This window comes from Leptodactylus fuscus, chromosome 4, assembly GCF_031893055.1.
Source record: "Leptodactylus fuscus isolate aLepFus1 chromosome 4, aLepFus1.hap2, whole genome shotgun sequence".
Lineage (NCBI taxonomy): Eukaryota > Metazoa > Chordata > Amphibia > Anura > Leptodactylidae > Leptodactylus > Leptodactylus fuscus.
This window is the reverse complement of record NC_134268.1, coordinates 702,654-718,744: the sequence shown is the minus strand read 5'-3', so window position 1 is coordinate 718,744 and position 16,091 is coordinate 702,654. Positions and strand designations below refer to the sequence as shown.

Below are 16,091 nucleotides of genomic sequence, written 5' to 3'. Positions count from 1 at the left end.
GTATGAGGGGGAGGTATTCCCGGTTACACAGGTATGAGGGGGAGGTATTCCCGGTTGCACGCAGGTATGAGGGGGAGGTATTCCCGGTTACACAGGTATGAGGGGGAGGTATTCCCGGTTGCACACAGGCTGTGCTGGCAGCTCCCGTCAGAGGGTGAGGTGGGAGGAGGGGCGGGTTCAGGAATGTCTCTCTTGTCCCGCCCATGCCCCGCCCCGGCCCCGCCTCTAGTCCCGCCCTCCTGTCTCCTTCTCGCTTCTGTTTTCTCTTCCTGAGGAGGAAAAAGAGACGGAAAAGTGAAAAGAAAAGAGACAGCGCAGGTAAGAGACAGCGGGGCCGGGCCAGACTCTGTATGCTGCTATATACACTGCTCTATACTGCTATATACACTGTTATATACACTACATGACTGTCTACTCCGCTCTGTACTGTCTACTCCGCTCTGTACACTGTTATATACACTACATGACTGTCTACTCCGCTCTGTACACTGTTATATACACTACATGACTGTCTACTCCGCTCTGTACACTGTTATATACACTACATGACTGTCTACTCCTCTCTGTACACTGTTATATACACTACATGACTGTCTACTCCGCTCTGTACACTGTTATATACACTACATGACTGTCTACTCCGCTCTGTACACTGTTATATACACTACATGACTGTCTACTCCGCTCTGTACACTGTTATATACACTACATGACTGTCTACTCTGCTCTGTACACTGTTATATACACTACATGACTGTCTACTCCGCTCTGTACACTGTTATATACACTACATGACTGTCTACTCCGCTCTGTACACTGTTATATACACTACATGACTGTCTACTCCTCTCTGTACACTGTTATATACACTACATGACTGTCTACTCCGCTCTGTACACTGCTATATACACTACATGACTGTCTACTCCGCTCTGTACACTGTTATATACACTACATGACTGTCTACTCCGCTCTGTACACTGTTATATACACTACATGACTGTCTACTCTGCTCTGTACACTGTTATATACACTACATGACTGTCTACTCCGCTCTGTACACTGTTATATACACTACATGACTGTCTACTCCGCTCTGTACACTGTTATATACACTACATGACTGTCTACTCCTCTCTGTACACTGTTATATACACTACATGACTGTCTACTCCGCTCTGTACACTGTTATATACACTACATGACTGTCTACTCCGCTCTGTACACTGTTATATACACTACATGACTGTCTACTCCTCTCTGTACACTGTTATATACACTACATGACTGTCTACTCCGCTCTGTACACTGCTATATACACTACATGACTGTCTACTCCTCTCTGTATACTGCTATATACACTACATGACTGTCTACTCCTCTCTGTACACTGTTATATACACTACATGACTGTCTACTCCGCTCTGTACACTGTTATATACACTACATGACTGTCTACTCCTCTCTGTACACTGCTATATACACTACATGACTGTCTACTCCGCTCTGTACACTGTTATATACACTACATGACTGTCTACTCCGCTCTGTACACTGTTATATACACTACATGACTGTCTACTCCGCTCTGTACACTGTTATATACACTACATGACTGTCTACTCCGCTCTGTACACTGTTATATACACTACATGACTGTCTACTCCGCTCTGTACACTGTTATATACACTACATGACTGTCTACTCCGCTCTGTACACTGTTATATACACTACATGACTGTCTACTCCTCTCTGTACACTGCTATATACACTACATGACTGTCTACTCCGCTCTGTACACTGTTATATACACTACATGACTGTCTACTCCGTTCTGTACACTGTTATATACACTACATGACTGTCTACTCCGCTCTGTACACTGTTATATACACTACATGACTGTCTACTCCGTTCTGTACACTGTTATATACACTACATGACTGTCTACTCCGCTCTGTACACTGTTATATACACTACATGACTGTCTACTCCGCTCTGTACACTGTTATATACACTACATGACTGTCTACTCCGCTCTGTACACTGTTATATACACTACATGACTGTCTACTCCGCTCTGTACACTGTTATATACACTACATGACTGTCTACTCCGCTCTGTACACTGTTATATACACTACATGACTGTCTACTCCGCTCTGTACACTGTTATATACACTACATGACTGTCTACTCCGCTCTGTACACTGTTATATACACTACATGACTGTCTACTCCGCTCTGTACACTGTTATATACACTACATGACTGTCTACTCCTCTCTGTACACTGCTATATACACTACATGACTGTCTACTCCGCTCTGTACACTGTTATATACACTACATGACTGTCTACTCCGTTCTGTACACTGTTATATACACTACATGACTGTCTACTCCGCTCTGTACACTGTTATATACACTACATGACTGTCTACTCCTCTCTGTACACTGCTATATACACTACATGACTGTCTACTCCGCTCTGTACACTGCTATATACACTACATGACTGTCTACTCCGCTCTGTACACTGCTATATACACTACATGACTGTCTACTCCCCTCTGTACACTGCTATATACACTACATGACTGTCTACTCCTCTCTGTACACTGTTATATACACTACATGACTGTCTACTCCGCTCTGTACACTGTTATATACACTACATGACTGTCTACTCCGCTCTGTACACTGTTATATACACTACATGACTGTCTACTCCGCTCTGTACACTGTTATATACACTAAATGACTGTCTACTCCGCTCTGTACACTTATATACACTACATGACTGTCTACTCCGCTCTGTACACTGCTATATACACTACATGACTGTCTACTCCGCTCTGTACACTGTTATATACACTACATGACTGTCTACTCCTCTCTGTACACTGCTATATACACTACATGACTGTCTACTCCGCTCTGTACACTGTTATATACACTACATGACTGTCTACTCCGCTCTGTACACTGTTATATACACTACATGACTGTCTACTCCTCTCTGTACACTGTTATATACACTACATGACTGTCTACTCCGCTCTGTACACTGTTATATACACTACATGACTGTCTACTCCTCTCTGTACACTGTTATATACACTACATGACTGTCTACTCCGCTCTGTACACTGTTATATACACTACATGACTGTCTACTCCGCTCTGTACACTGTTATATACACTACATGACTGTCTACTCCTCTCTGTACACTGTTATATACACTACATGACTGTCTACTCCGCTCTGTACACTGCTATATACACTACATGACTGTCTACTCCGCTCTGTACACTGTTATATACACTACATGACTGTCTACTCCTCTCTGTACACTGTTATATACACTACATGACTGTCTACTCCGCTCTGTACACTGCTATATACACTACATGACTGTCTACTCCGCTCTGTACACTGCTATATACACTACATGACTGTCTACTCCGCTCTGTACACTGTTATATACACTACATGACTGTCTACTCCGCTCTGTACACTGTTATATACACTACATGACTGTCTACTCCGCTCTGTACACTGTTATATACACTACATGACTGTCTACTCCGCTCTGTACACTGTTATATACACTACATGACTGTCTACTCCGCTCTGTACACTGTTATATACACTACATGACTGTCTACTCCGCTCTGTACACTGTTATATACACTACATGACTGTCTACTCCGCTCTGTACACTGTTATATACACTACATGACTGTCTACTCCTCTCTGTACACTGTTATATACACTACATGACTGTCTACTCCTCTCTGTACACTGTTATATACACTACATGACTGTCTACTCCGCTCTGTACACTGTTATATACACTACATGACTGTCTACTCCGCTCTGTACACTGTTATATACACTACATGACTGTCTACTCCGCTCTGTACACTGTTATATACACTACATGACTGTCTACTCCGCTCTGTACACTGTTATATACACTACATGACTGTCTACTCCGCTCTGTACACTGTTATATACACTACATGACTGTCTACTCCGCTCTGTACACTGCTATATACACTACATGACTGTCTACTCCGCTCTGTACACTGCTATATACACTACATGACTGTCTACTTCTCTCTGTACACTGTTATATACACTACATGACTGTCTACTCCGCTCTGTACACTGTTATATACACTACATGACTGTCTACTCCGCTCTGTACACTGTTATATACACTACATGACTGTCTACTCCGCTCTGTACACTGCTATATACACTACATGACTGTCTACTCCGCTCTGTACACTGCTATATACACTACATGACTGTCTACTTCTCTCTGTACACTGTTATATACACTACATGACTGTCTACTCCGCTCTGTATGTTTTGGACCACTTGTGACCTTCTTCTGGCTTGTCCTGTACAAAATATATATATATATATATATATATATATATATATATATATATATATATATATATATCCTCCGCTGTAGGAAATCCTGACAGATCCCAAGTGACTTCCATCTTAAGAGAAATGCTCAGCAGTGTCTGTTGAGAGGAGAATACTGTATAAGGGTCAGTATAGAGTATAATGTAGGGTATAAAGTATATGGGATATAAAGTATACTGTACGAGGGGCAGTATAGTATATCCTATCCTACTAATATTATACATGTGACAGTTTGGATGTTTGCTCCTCAATCACAGAAACCACTGAGCGAATTTGGATGAGATTTGTCCCATAGATACTCTGTAACCTGCAGTAACACATTGGCTACTTTGTATCCCGGTAAATGACATGGCTTCACTATTGTTCTGGATACTTTGTATCCCGGTAAATGACATGGCTTCACTATTGTTCTGGATACTTTGTATCCCGGTAAATGACATGGCTTCACTACTGTTCTGGATACTTTGTATCCCGGTAAATGACATGGCTTCACTATTGTTCTGGATACTTTGTATCCCGGTAAATGACATGGCTTCACTACTGTTCTGGATTTATGGTCACATACTATATTACACTGCTCCTGCAGCCGCTTATCTCAGGTCCCAGGGCTGTTATCTCTCTATGTAACACTCAGCTAACCCTCAGTCCATTGTGTACAAGCATCTGCATATTATCTGATCTGATCCAGGCAGTGCTGACACACTGGAGGGGAATCCCCTTTACTCCACATTGGCAGTTTGCTAATATTAAACGTGGCGGGAAAAAGAAAATCTAACTTGTCGCAAACCAGGAGATCTATGAAGGAGCCAGAAGTCACAGAGTTCTCCTCAAGTGGAGCTGACAGGAATCATCGGTGCTAACAACACGCTCATTATATGGTGTCCCAGCGAGCTGCGGAGATGCCGGAACCATCACAGGCACGGCGCGAGGAATGAGTTTAGTGGCAGGACAGCTTAAGAGCTGCCGAAATGCCAGAGCAGGCAAACCATCGCCGGCAGCAATTTGCGGAATATAAGCAGATCATCGATGGCAACAACACACAGACGAAGTCACAGGCAGGGGGTAGTATATAATGGGCAGTACAGTATACTGTATACGGGGCAGTTTCATGGGGCAGTTCTATGGGGTATCTGGTTGGTATTGGGTCTCCTTTGCCCCCTGTGGGCTGATGGTTTGTTACAGTGTATCAGACGGCTCAGGGTGAGGCTCCGCCTGGTCATTTACACATTGGATGTATAAACATGGCGGGGTCTGTGTCCGCTCCGCGGTTACAGGGACTTCTAGCACTTTCTGGCTTCTTCATACTCTTCTCTACTTGTCAGTGAATGGAAATCCTCATAGACCCTCATCTAAGACAATGTAACAAACGCTCAGCTGTGTGAAGTATCTGAACGGACAATCCGCTAGGAGGTAAAGCAAGTTTGTTACATTGTGTCGGTGCAGACTCATCCGGATACAGTCAGCGAGGCCGAGTCACTGACAACAAGCAGAGGTCCTGACAACCGGGAGAAATGCAAATGTTTGGAAATCTCTGACCTGGTCAGGGGGCGCCGGCCGGGCCCTTTAGGCCTCTTTGTTGGGGGCCCTTCATTTGCTATGAGGTTATATCAGGGGGTGACTCGAGGGCCCCTGGACATCAGGCTGGGCGCACCTGTATACTCACTAGCCGTGCCTTTAACACTTGAGCATTGTCACCGGCCTCCTTTGGGGACTTTTTGGGGTTTCCCTTGTCTGACCTCTGACCCTCCTGCTGGGAGTATATCAATGACCCAACCAGAGAGTGCAGTGTATATCTATATAGGGGGGCCCTGCTCCCCTCCCCCAGTCTCAGCTCCTTACACCAGGACAATTGATTGTATAGTGGGAGAGGGTCTGCGCTCCTGGTGACCCCCGCTCTGGTTCAGCCTCCTCTGCAGCGCCCCCCGAGGTCTGGCCATGTAGGGACTTGTAGTTGCGCACCTGCACAGGTGACCGGCGCAGTGTTCTGTCGGTGAGCGCAGTCCATGATGTGTTGGATATTTTAGGGTTAATGTCCGTTGTTTATTCGCGCGGTTATTTCTGGCCGCCGCTCACGTTCTGATGGGTGACAGATATGGCGGGTGTTTTATGTGCAGTGCGCGGAGGGTTTGGCGTTTCGCCTGTGGATATGATCACAGCACTTGTTATATAACATGACTCACATCTGGGGACTCCGCTGCCTGAACATCAGGACCCATCCTTGACATATAATGAATATAATGACAGAACAGCTGTGTAGACTGACACATCCACAGCCAGATAGCAGTGTGGCTCTATATACCATTCAGGGTGTTTGGAAAGCTGAGTGACTCTCTTTCCCGCCAGCCGTAGCCGTCCTGTCAGTTCTGTGCGGGGCGATCAGCCTTAGGCATGTCTCAGGAATGTCACAAAGTTCTTCTTTATTGACTTTTATTCTTCATTTTCTCCCGGCTCAAATGTGAGCGATAAACATCTCGCGGTGACGTATTCTACAATGTCGCTGTCCCCTCCTGCGCCGCGCTCTTCTGGGTGTCGCCATTCCCTCCTGCGCCGCTCTCTTCTGGATGACGCCGTCCCCTGCTGCGCCGCTCTCTTCTGGGTGTCGCCATTCCCTCCTGCGCCGCTCTCTTCTGGATGACGCCGTCCCCTGCTGCGCCGCTCTCTTCTGGATGTCGCTCTCTGGCTCTCATCGTGATGTCGCCGTTCCCTCCTGCGCCATTCTTGTCATAATATCGCCGACCCCTCTCCCTCTCTCTCGTGGTCATGTCACCGTCCCTTTTTTTTTTCTTGCTCTCGTCATGAAGTCGCCATCCCGTCTTCCTCTCTCCCGTGGTGATGTAGCCATTCTCTCCTGCGCTGCTCTCATCGCAATGCTGCCGTCCCCTCTTCCTCTCCTGCGCTGCTCTTGTCGTGATGTCGCCGTCCCCTCTTCCTCTCTCTCGTCGTGATGTCACCGTCCCCTTCTTCCTCTCTCTCGTCGTGATGTCGCCGTCCCCTCTTCTGCTCTCTCGTCGTGATGTCGCCGTCCCCTCTTCTGCTCTCTCGTCGTGATGTCGCCGTCCCTTTTTCCTCTCTCTCGTCGTGATGTCACCGTCCCCTTCTTCCTCTCTCTCGTTGTGATGTCACCGTCCCCTTCTTCCTCTCTCTCGTGGTGATGTCGCCGTCCCCTCTTCCTCTCTCTTGTCGTGATGTCGCCGTCTCCTCTTCCGCTCTCTCGTTGTGATGTCGCCGTCCCCTCTTCTTCTCTCTCGTCGTGATGTCACCGTCCCCTCTTCTTCTCTCTCGTCGTGATGTCACCGTCCCCTCTTCTTCTCTCTCGTCGTGATGTCACCGTCCCCTCTTCTTCTCTCTCGTCGTGATGTCGCCGTCCCCTCTTCCGCTCTCTCGTCGTGATGTCACCGTCCCCTCTTCTTCTCTCTCGTGATGTCACCGTCCCCTCTTCCTCTCTCTCTCTTCGTGATGTCACCGTCCCCTCTTCTTCTCTCTCGTGATGTCACCGTCCCCTCTTCCTCTCTCTCTCGTCGTGATGTCACCGTACTCTCTTCCTCTCTCTCGTCGTGATGTCACTGTCCCCTCTTCCTCTCTCTCGTCGTGATGTCGCCGTCCCCTCTTCCTCTCTCTCGTCGTGATGTCGCCGTCCCCTCTTCCTCTCTCTCGTCGTGATGTCGCCGTCCCCTCTTCCTCTCTCTCGTCGTGATGTCACCGTCCCCTCTTCCTCTCTCTCGTCGTGATGTCGCCGTCCCCTCTTCCTCTCTCTCGTTGTGATGTCACCGTCCCCTTCTTCCTCTCTCTCGTTGTGATGTCACCGTCCCCTTCTTCCTCTCTCTCGTTGTGATGTCACCGTCCCCTTCTTCCTCTCTCTCTCTCGTTGTGATGTCGCCGTCCTCTCCTCTTCCTCTCTCTCGTGGCGATGTCGCCGTCCTCTCCTGCGCTGTTCTTGTTGTGATGCTACCGTCCCTTCTTGCGCCATTTCTATGTACCCACACGATGAGAGTTGTCATTCTCCTGTGTCTCCTCGTGCTGTACCCTCATCGCAGCTCCTGTGTGACTACCACCCCCATCATGCAGGTCACTGAGAGTGAATGTGGTCAGACATCGATGTCATTCCAATCATGCCGGTAATTATCGGTAATTAACACACGATGTGCTGAAACGTGAGCCGGAAGATTCCCAGCACTGCTGAGGGTTGTGATGTCATCACCATAGAGCCCCTGAGTACAGAGGCGGTGCCGAGGGTTGTGATGTCATCACCATAGAGCCCCGGAGTACACAGGAGGTGCCGAGGGTTGTGATGTCATCACCATAGAGCCCCTGACTGCAGAGGAGGTGCTGAGGGTTGTGATGTCATCACCATAGAGCTCCTGACTGCAGAGGAGGTGCTGAGAGTTGTGATGTCATCACCATAGAGCCCCTGACTGCAGAGGAGGTGCTGAGAGTTGTGATGTCATCACCATAGAGCTCCTGACTGCAGAGGAGGTGCTGAGGGTTGTGATGTCATCACCATAGAGCTCCTGACTACAGAGGAGGTGCTGAGAGTTGTGATGTCATCACCATAGAGCTCCTGACTGCAGAGGAGGTGCTGAGAGTTGTGATGTCATCACCATAGAGCTCCTGACTGCAGAGGAGGTGCTGAGGGTTGTGATGTCATCACCATAGAGCCCCTGACTGCAGAGGAGGTGCTGAGGGTTGTGATGTCATCACTATAGAGCCCCTGACTGCAGAGGAGGTGCTGAGGGTTGTGATGTCATCACCATAGAGCTCCTGAGTACAGAGGAGGTGCCGAGGGTTGTGATGTCATCACCATAGAGCCCCTGACTGCAGAGGAGGTGCTGAGGGTTGTGATGTCATCACCATAGAGCCCCTGACTGCAGAGGAGGTGCCGAGGGTTGTGATGTCATCACCATAGAGCTCCTGACTGCAGAGGAGGTGCCGAGGGTTGTGATGTCATCACCATAGAGCTCCTGACTGCAGAGGAGGTGCTGAGGGCCCTGTGGCCTCGGGATGTAACGTCATCTTCACCCCAACAATACTTAATGGGTTAAAAATTGGATACGGTTATAGCATAAACAATGGCGGTTGAAAGGTTACAAGCGCCATTACTACCATCTATAACCCTGTACACAGCCAGTCCTGCTCACAGCTGAAGGGTTGTTACAATGTATCTTCTAGACCATGCTCTGTCAGCTACATCAGCTGCTGGTTTGTTACAGTGTATCAGCTGGTACATCTCTGGAGGGGCTGTGTACAATGCTGTGCCCGCCTGAGCCCACCCCTCACCCCGCTGGCTCTCTACACGGATTTCTTCAGTCTTTGGCAGGCTCCGCAGCCAGCAGGGAAGAGGTTAAGTGTTTGGGATCGTCATTTCCATGTTCTGCGCTCCGGGGGTTTTATGTCGCAGTAAATCGCTGACTTAACGAAAATCCAAACTCCTGGGGAGATGAATGGGGGCGAGGATAGTGGGGCGCAGGGGGAGGGGGCGGCTCAGCCAAATCCGATTCCTGATGGAGACTTTACTCTGGGCGGAGCTCTGACCCCCCCCCCCTCCTTTAAGGGGATCACACATTGGGCCTTATGTAGGGCAACCAGGACAGGGCAGTACTGGGGGAGTTACCCCTAGAAACCAACCGGACCTGCATGGAGGGGCTATGACAACACTCCCTGTCCTGGCCCTCAGGACAACCAACCACATCTCTCCTTCATATTGATTGGTTCCCATGAGGCCTAGGGCAGGGAGTGTTGTCATAGGGGCACAGTTGGGGGGGATCTCCTGTCTTATTGTACAGCACCAGGTGTGACGCTGAGGAGGACAGACACGGGGCGGTTACCAGACTAGGTTGTCAGCAGTTGTCAGACTCCTCGGAAAACCCCTCTGGCAACAGCTGGATACGGGAATGTTTATGGCTGTGCAGGCAGGGAGGGGTTAACCTGACGGGGAGGAGAACCGACCACCGCCATCACCTGCCGCGATCTGGGGTCAGTACAGGGGTCTGCCTGCTGTCCGGAACCTCTCCAGTCCCAGTACGTCTCACAGCTGCAGGTTTGTTACAATGTATCAGTGTAGACAGTCCTCTCTCTGTCCCTGATACATAGTAATGTTTCCTGCAGATGATGGGAGTGTTCCTGGGATGATGTGGCAGCTGATGATGATGATGATGATGACATCTTCTCCCAGCATCCTCTGGGGCGGCGCACTAACATGTTGGGGCTGATGAACCTGTATCTGGAGTTTTATTAATAAGAGTCTCCAGGAACTGTAAACGAGATGAATTTCCACCGCCCAGAGGAGGACAACATGGCCGCCACCGACACCCTGGACCAATGTCTCCTGCCACCACAGAACGCCATTGTTTATATCGTTCATATATCTGATTCTGGAAAAGCTAGGTGGTTTAAGCTGCCGGTGCAGCGCCCTAATAACCGGGCAGGTTCTGGAAAAGCTGGGTGACCACCATGACCGGCCCTCCATACCCAGTGTGACCTGTGACCGCAGCCGTCACATCTATTGTTATCCAGCTTTCTCTGGAGCGGATTAGGTGACTCCTGGTCTGATGCTGCTGAGATGTGACTCATGACGTGTGAGCGCTTACTCACCTGGATGAGTCTGTCACTCTTCATAGTTTGCCTAATAATTGGGTGGGAACATCGAGTACGGCAGGAATGAGGCCAGAGGCTCGCAGCGCCTCCGACATGGGATTCTCATGAGTCAGGGCCTGGGATCTTCACTACTCACAGCCCCATCACTGTCCTTCATCATCGCCTCGCCCTGCTATTGTATGTTCTATGGGATGTGGCTACTCCAGCATCATCCACTAGGGGTGCTGTTCTGTGTATTACCTGAGCAACCAACATGGCAGCCTTCCTGTATGTTCTGTGGGATTTGGCTACTCAAGCGTTTTCCACTAGGGGTGCTGTTCTGTTTATGACCTAGCATGTCCTATATAGACCCCTCTGGCCCTTCACTCTAGTGGGGTCCGTCAGAGGTCTAAACAGGCTTTCCCAGCCTCGGGAGATACCCCTGGTCTTTATGGAGGCTCCATGTTCTCTACAGGTTCCTCCATAGTCAGGAGACTCTGGGCCAGTTGGGGAAGTGTGGGATTTCTCTTCTTGTAGCTGACTATGTCCATGCCATCTATCCACCATGGTCTTGGCTCGGGTGATGTGGTGTCCTCAAATCTTCTGAGTCCATCCCATGATGTGTTTGGCTCCTTGGTCAGGTCTGATTCCATCTTGTGAGATGCTTCACTCCTCAGTCAGGTCTAATTCCATCTGATAAGTCTGTCTGATCCTTAAGACATTTTGCTCCTTTGACAGGTCTGGTTCAATCTCATGGTGCTCTCCAGTCAGGACTGATTACATCTTATGAGATGTTTTGCTCCTCAGGTCTGGTTCCATCTCATGGAATTCCTCAGTTAGGTCTGATTTCATCTCGCGGAGCTCCTCAGTCGGGTCTGGTTCCATCTTGTGGAGTTCCTCAGTTGGGTCTGGTTTCATCTTGTGGAGTTCCTCAGTTGGGTCTGATTCCATCTTGTGAGTTCCTCAGTCGGGTCTAGTTCCATCTTGTGGAGCTCCTCAGTCGGGTCTGGTTCCATCTTGTGGAGCTCCTCAGTCGGGTCTGGTTCCATCTTGTGGAGGTCCTCAGTTGGGTCTGGTTTCATCTTGTGGAGTTCCTCAGTTGGGTCTGGTTGCATCTTGTGGAGCTCCTCAGTGGTGTCTGGTTCCATCTTGTGGAGCTCCTCAGTCGGGTCTGGTTCCATCTTGTGGAGCTCCTCAGTGGTGTCTGGTTCCATCTTGTGGAGCTCCTCAGTCGGGTCTGGTTCCATCTTGTGGAGCTCCTCAGTCGGGTCTGGTTCCATCTTGTGGAGCTCCTCAGTCGGGTCTGGTTCCATCTTGTGGAGCTCCTCAGTTGGGTCTGGTTCCATCTTGTGGAGCTCCTCAGTCGGGTCTGGTTCCATCTTGTGGAGCTCCTCAGTTGGGTCTGGTTCCATCTTGTGGAGCTGCTCAGTCGGGTCTGATTCCATCTTGTGGAGCTCCTCAGTTGGGTCTGGTTCCATCTTGTGGAGTTCCTCAGTTGGGTCTGGTTCCATCTTGTGAGCTACTCATTTGGTTCTGGTTCCATCTTGTGGAGCTCCTCAGTCGGGTCTGGTTCTCTCTTGTGGAGCTCCTCAGTTGGGTCTGGTTCCAACTTGTGGAGCTCCTCAGTTGGGTCTGGTTCCATCTTGTGGAGCTCCTCAGTCGGGTCTGGTTCCATCTTGTGAAGTTCCTCAGTGGTGTCTGGTTCCATCTCGTGGAGCTCCTCATTCGGGTCTGGTTCCATCTTATGAGCTCCTCAGTTGGGTCCGTGTCCATCTTGTGGAGCTCCTCAGTTGGGTCTGGTTCCATCTTGTGGAGCTGCTCAGTCGGGTCTGATTCCATCTTGTGGAGCTCCTCAGTTGGGTCTGGTTCCATCTTGTGGAGTTCCTCAGTTGGGTCTGGTTCCATCTTGTGAGCTACTCATTTGGTTCTGGTTCCATCTTGTGGAGCTCCTCAGTCGGGTCTGGTTCTCTCTTGTGGAGCTCCTCAGTTGGGTCTGGTTCCAACTTGTGGAGCTCCTCAGTTGGGTCTGGTTCCATCTTGTGGAGCTCCTCAGTCGGGTCTGGTTCCATCTTGTGAAGTTCCTCAGTGGTGTCTGGTTCCATCTCGTGGAGCTCCTCATTCGGGTCTGGTTCCATCTTGTGAGTTCCTCAGTCGGGTCTGGTTCCATCTTGTGGAGCTCCTCAGTCGGGTCTGGTTTCATCTTGTGGAGCTCCTCAGTCGGGTCTGGTTCCATCTTGTGGAGCTCCTCAGTCGGGTCTGGTTCCATCTTGTGGAGTTCCTCAGTTGGGTCTGGTTTCATCTTGTTGAGTTCCTCAGTTGGGTCTGGTTCCATCTTGTGAGTTCCTCAGTTGGGTCTGGTTCCATCTTGTGGAGCTCCTCAGTTGGGTCTGGTTCCATCTTGTGGAGCTCCTCAGTGGTGTCTGGTTCCATCTTGTGGAGCTCCTCAGTCGGGTCTGGTTCCATCTTGTGGAGCTCCTCAGTCGGGTCTGGTTCCATCTTGTGGAGCTCCTCAGTCGGGTCTGATTCCATCTTGTGGAGTTCCTCAGTTGGGTCTGATTCCATCTTGTGAGTTCCTCAGTTGGGTCTGGTTCCATCTTGTGGAGCTCCTCAGTTGGGTCTGGTTCCATCTTGTGGAGCTCCTCAGTGGTGTCTGGTTCCATCGTGTGGAGCTCCTCAGTCGGGTCTGGTTCCATCTTGTGGAGCTCCTCAGTTGGGTCTGGTTCCATCTTGTGAGCTCCTCAGTTGGGTCTGGTTCCATCTTGTGAGCTCCTCAGTTGGGTCTGGTTCCATCTTGTGGAGCTCCTCAGTTGGGTCTGGTTCCATCTTGTGGAGCTCCTCAGTGGTGTCTGGTTCCATCGTGTGGAGCTCCTCAGTCGGGTCTGGTTCCATCTTGTGGAGCTCCTCAGTTGGGTCTGGTTCCATCTTGTGAGCTCCTCAGTTGGGTCTGGTTCCATCTTGTGAGCTCCTCAGTTGGGTCTGGTTCCATCTTGTGGAGCTCCTCAGTCGGGTCTAGTTCCATCTTGTGAGTTCCTCAGTTGGGTCTGGTTCCATCTAGTGAGACGTTTCGCTCCTCAGTCATGTCTGATTCCATCTCGTTTCGCTCCTCAAGCATCTACTTGTCGTCTTCATAAGCCGAAGGACTCACCGCAGCAAACCGATTGAAGTTTTTAATGAGAGTCTGGTCCCAGTGAGGGGATTAGGTGACACATGGCGGCGAGCAGACCGATCCCTCCCTGTGTGTCACGCTGGTATCCCGTCACCTATGGACTACCAGTCCGTACCCTGCCACCGAGGAGGGAGCGAGGATGTCCTACCCCCTGCACAGACACCACGCTCGAATGATACAGCCGCGGTGGCCGGCAACATGGAGTCTGTACCTGCCTGTGGTCCATGAGACGAGGGCGTGGGGGCAGAAGGTTTGGATGGCAGTGCCCCCGGGACCCCTGGTGTTACACCGGGACCTGCAGGAGTCACTGTGCTCCTCTGTTTGCTGCTGGGGTCAGTCTGCGGTAGGTTACTAATACCTGTCCTGAGGAGTGGGGGGCGCTATACTGGACTGTGCTGTATGTGATGTATATGGGCAGGTTTATGAGATTCCTGGATGTATGGACTGTGGCCGCTCAGGGGGTGATGGGGGTTTTACTACCTGTGGTTAATCAGTCACAATGGTATGTACACGGATGGGACGTGTCTCACGCGTCGCCATCACATCTGCTGGGGAGAGAATCCGGGTAACTCACTTCATGAAGTGATCTCCATCAGACATGGGTGAGGGTTACATGTGATGTCACGTGTGCTGCGATCTGCTGTATGACAGTGACATGTTCTGTACACGGCTCCTGTTATAGTTATTGTAAAATTAGTCTGTACTGGGGACTATGTCTATTGTATGTTCTCCAGTCATGTATGTACACAGTGCTGCCTGCCCTTACGTCATGTATGTACATGGGACTGCCGCTTTTCTGTCATGTATGTACAAAGTGCTGTTTGCTCTACATCATGTATGTACATGGGGCCGTCTGCTCTGTCATGTATGTACATGGGCCGTCTCCTCTGTCATGTATGTACATGGGCCGTCTGCTCTGTCTTGTATGTACATGGGGCTGCTTACTACTTCTCATGTATGTACAGGGGCTGTCTGCTCTCTGTCATGTATGTACATGGGGCTGCTTACTACATCTCATGTATGTACATGGGGCTGCCGCTTCTCTGTCATGTATGTACGTTGCTCTCTGTCATGTATGTACATGGGGCTGCCACTTCTCTGTCATGTATGTACATTGCTCTCTGTCACGTATGTGCGCTCCTGATGTTGGTAGTGCCAGCGTTAACCCTTCATAAACATGGTGCGACCAGTGAAGTGGCTCATCAGTTGTTATTTCTATACGTCGCCCATTTTGCGTGTCCACACCCATGTAGAGCGTGTAGCGAGCAGTGAAGGGTTACAGGCCGGGGGTAATTACATGTGACTGCTGGGAGACGCGCTCAGGTAGAGGCAGGTTGTCAGGAAGGTATGTGGTGAGGACAGGTAGAGGCAGGTACGCAGCACATGTGCGGAGGACTCCACAGGACAGGGCGCTCAGCCTCTTCATACAGGTACATACGGGGGGCCCCGGGAGGGTAATGGTGGGGGGTCCTGTCACCGCTGGGCCCCGGAGCCCCCTCCACCTGCCGCCTCTGACCTGACGGTTTATTGGGCGTGGGTGTAAACTACATCGGATATGGACGTGAGATTCCTGCCACCTCCCCGGACGGCTCCCTGCAAAGTCATGTAGGAAGCCAGAGCCATTCAGGGGCCTAGAAAAGCTGGGTGACAAGTGGGCGGTGTGATGTATGACCTGCAGTCCTATGTAACACGACTGATATGGGGGGGGGGGGGGCAGGGGTCGTATCTTCTCATGTGACTGGATACAATGTGTCGGCTGTGAAGGTGCTACATTGTAAACCCCCCCCCCCCCCCCCCCCCCCCCCGTCCAGTGACCGCCGCGACGCCGCTGACAATGCACCTGACCCCAAGCGGGGCTCCTGTAATAGCCGCGTCTTCACTGACCATGATGAGGGGGAGTAGTTTG

General features: G+C 50.1%; 1 protein-coding gene across 2 annotated transcripts in view; it reads left to right on the top strand.

Moving 5' to 3' along the window:
- The first annotated feature begins 233 nt into the window (after positions 1 to 233).
- The window catches only part of FAM83H (family with sequence similarity 83 member H), a 40,586-nt gene continuing 24,728 nt past the window's right edge, over positions 234 to 16,091 (top strand). Inside the window, exon 1 of one of the 2 annotated variants that reach the window (XM_075269935.1) lies at positions 234 to 318. The gene's annotated coding sequence lies outside the window, so the exon portion shown is untranslated. Of the gene's footprint in view, positions 319 to 15,539; positions 15,616 to 16,091 lie in introns of those variants that run through there. The other variant, XM_075269934.1, reaches the window with a different exon arrangement.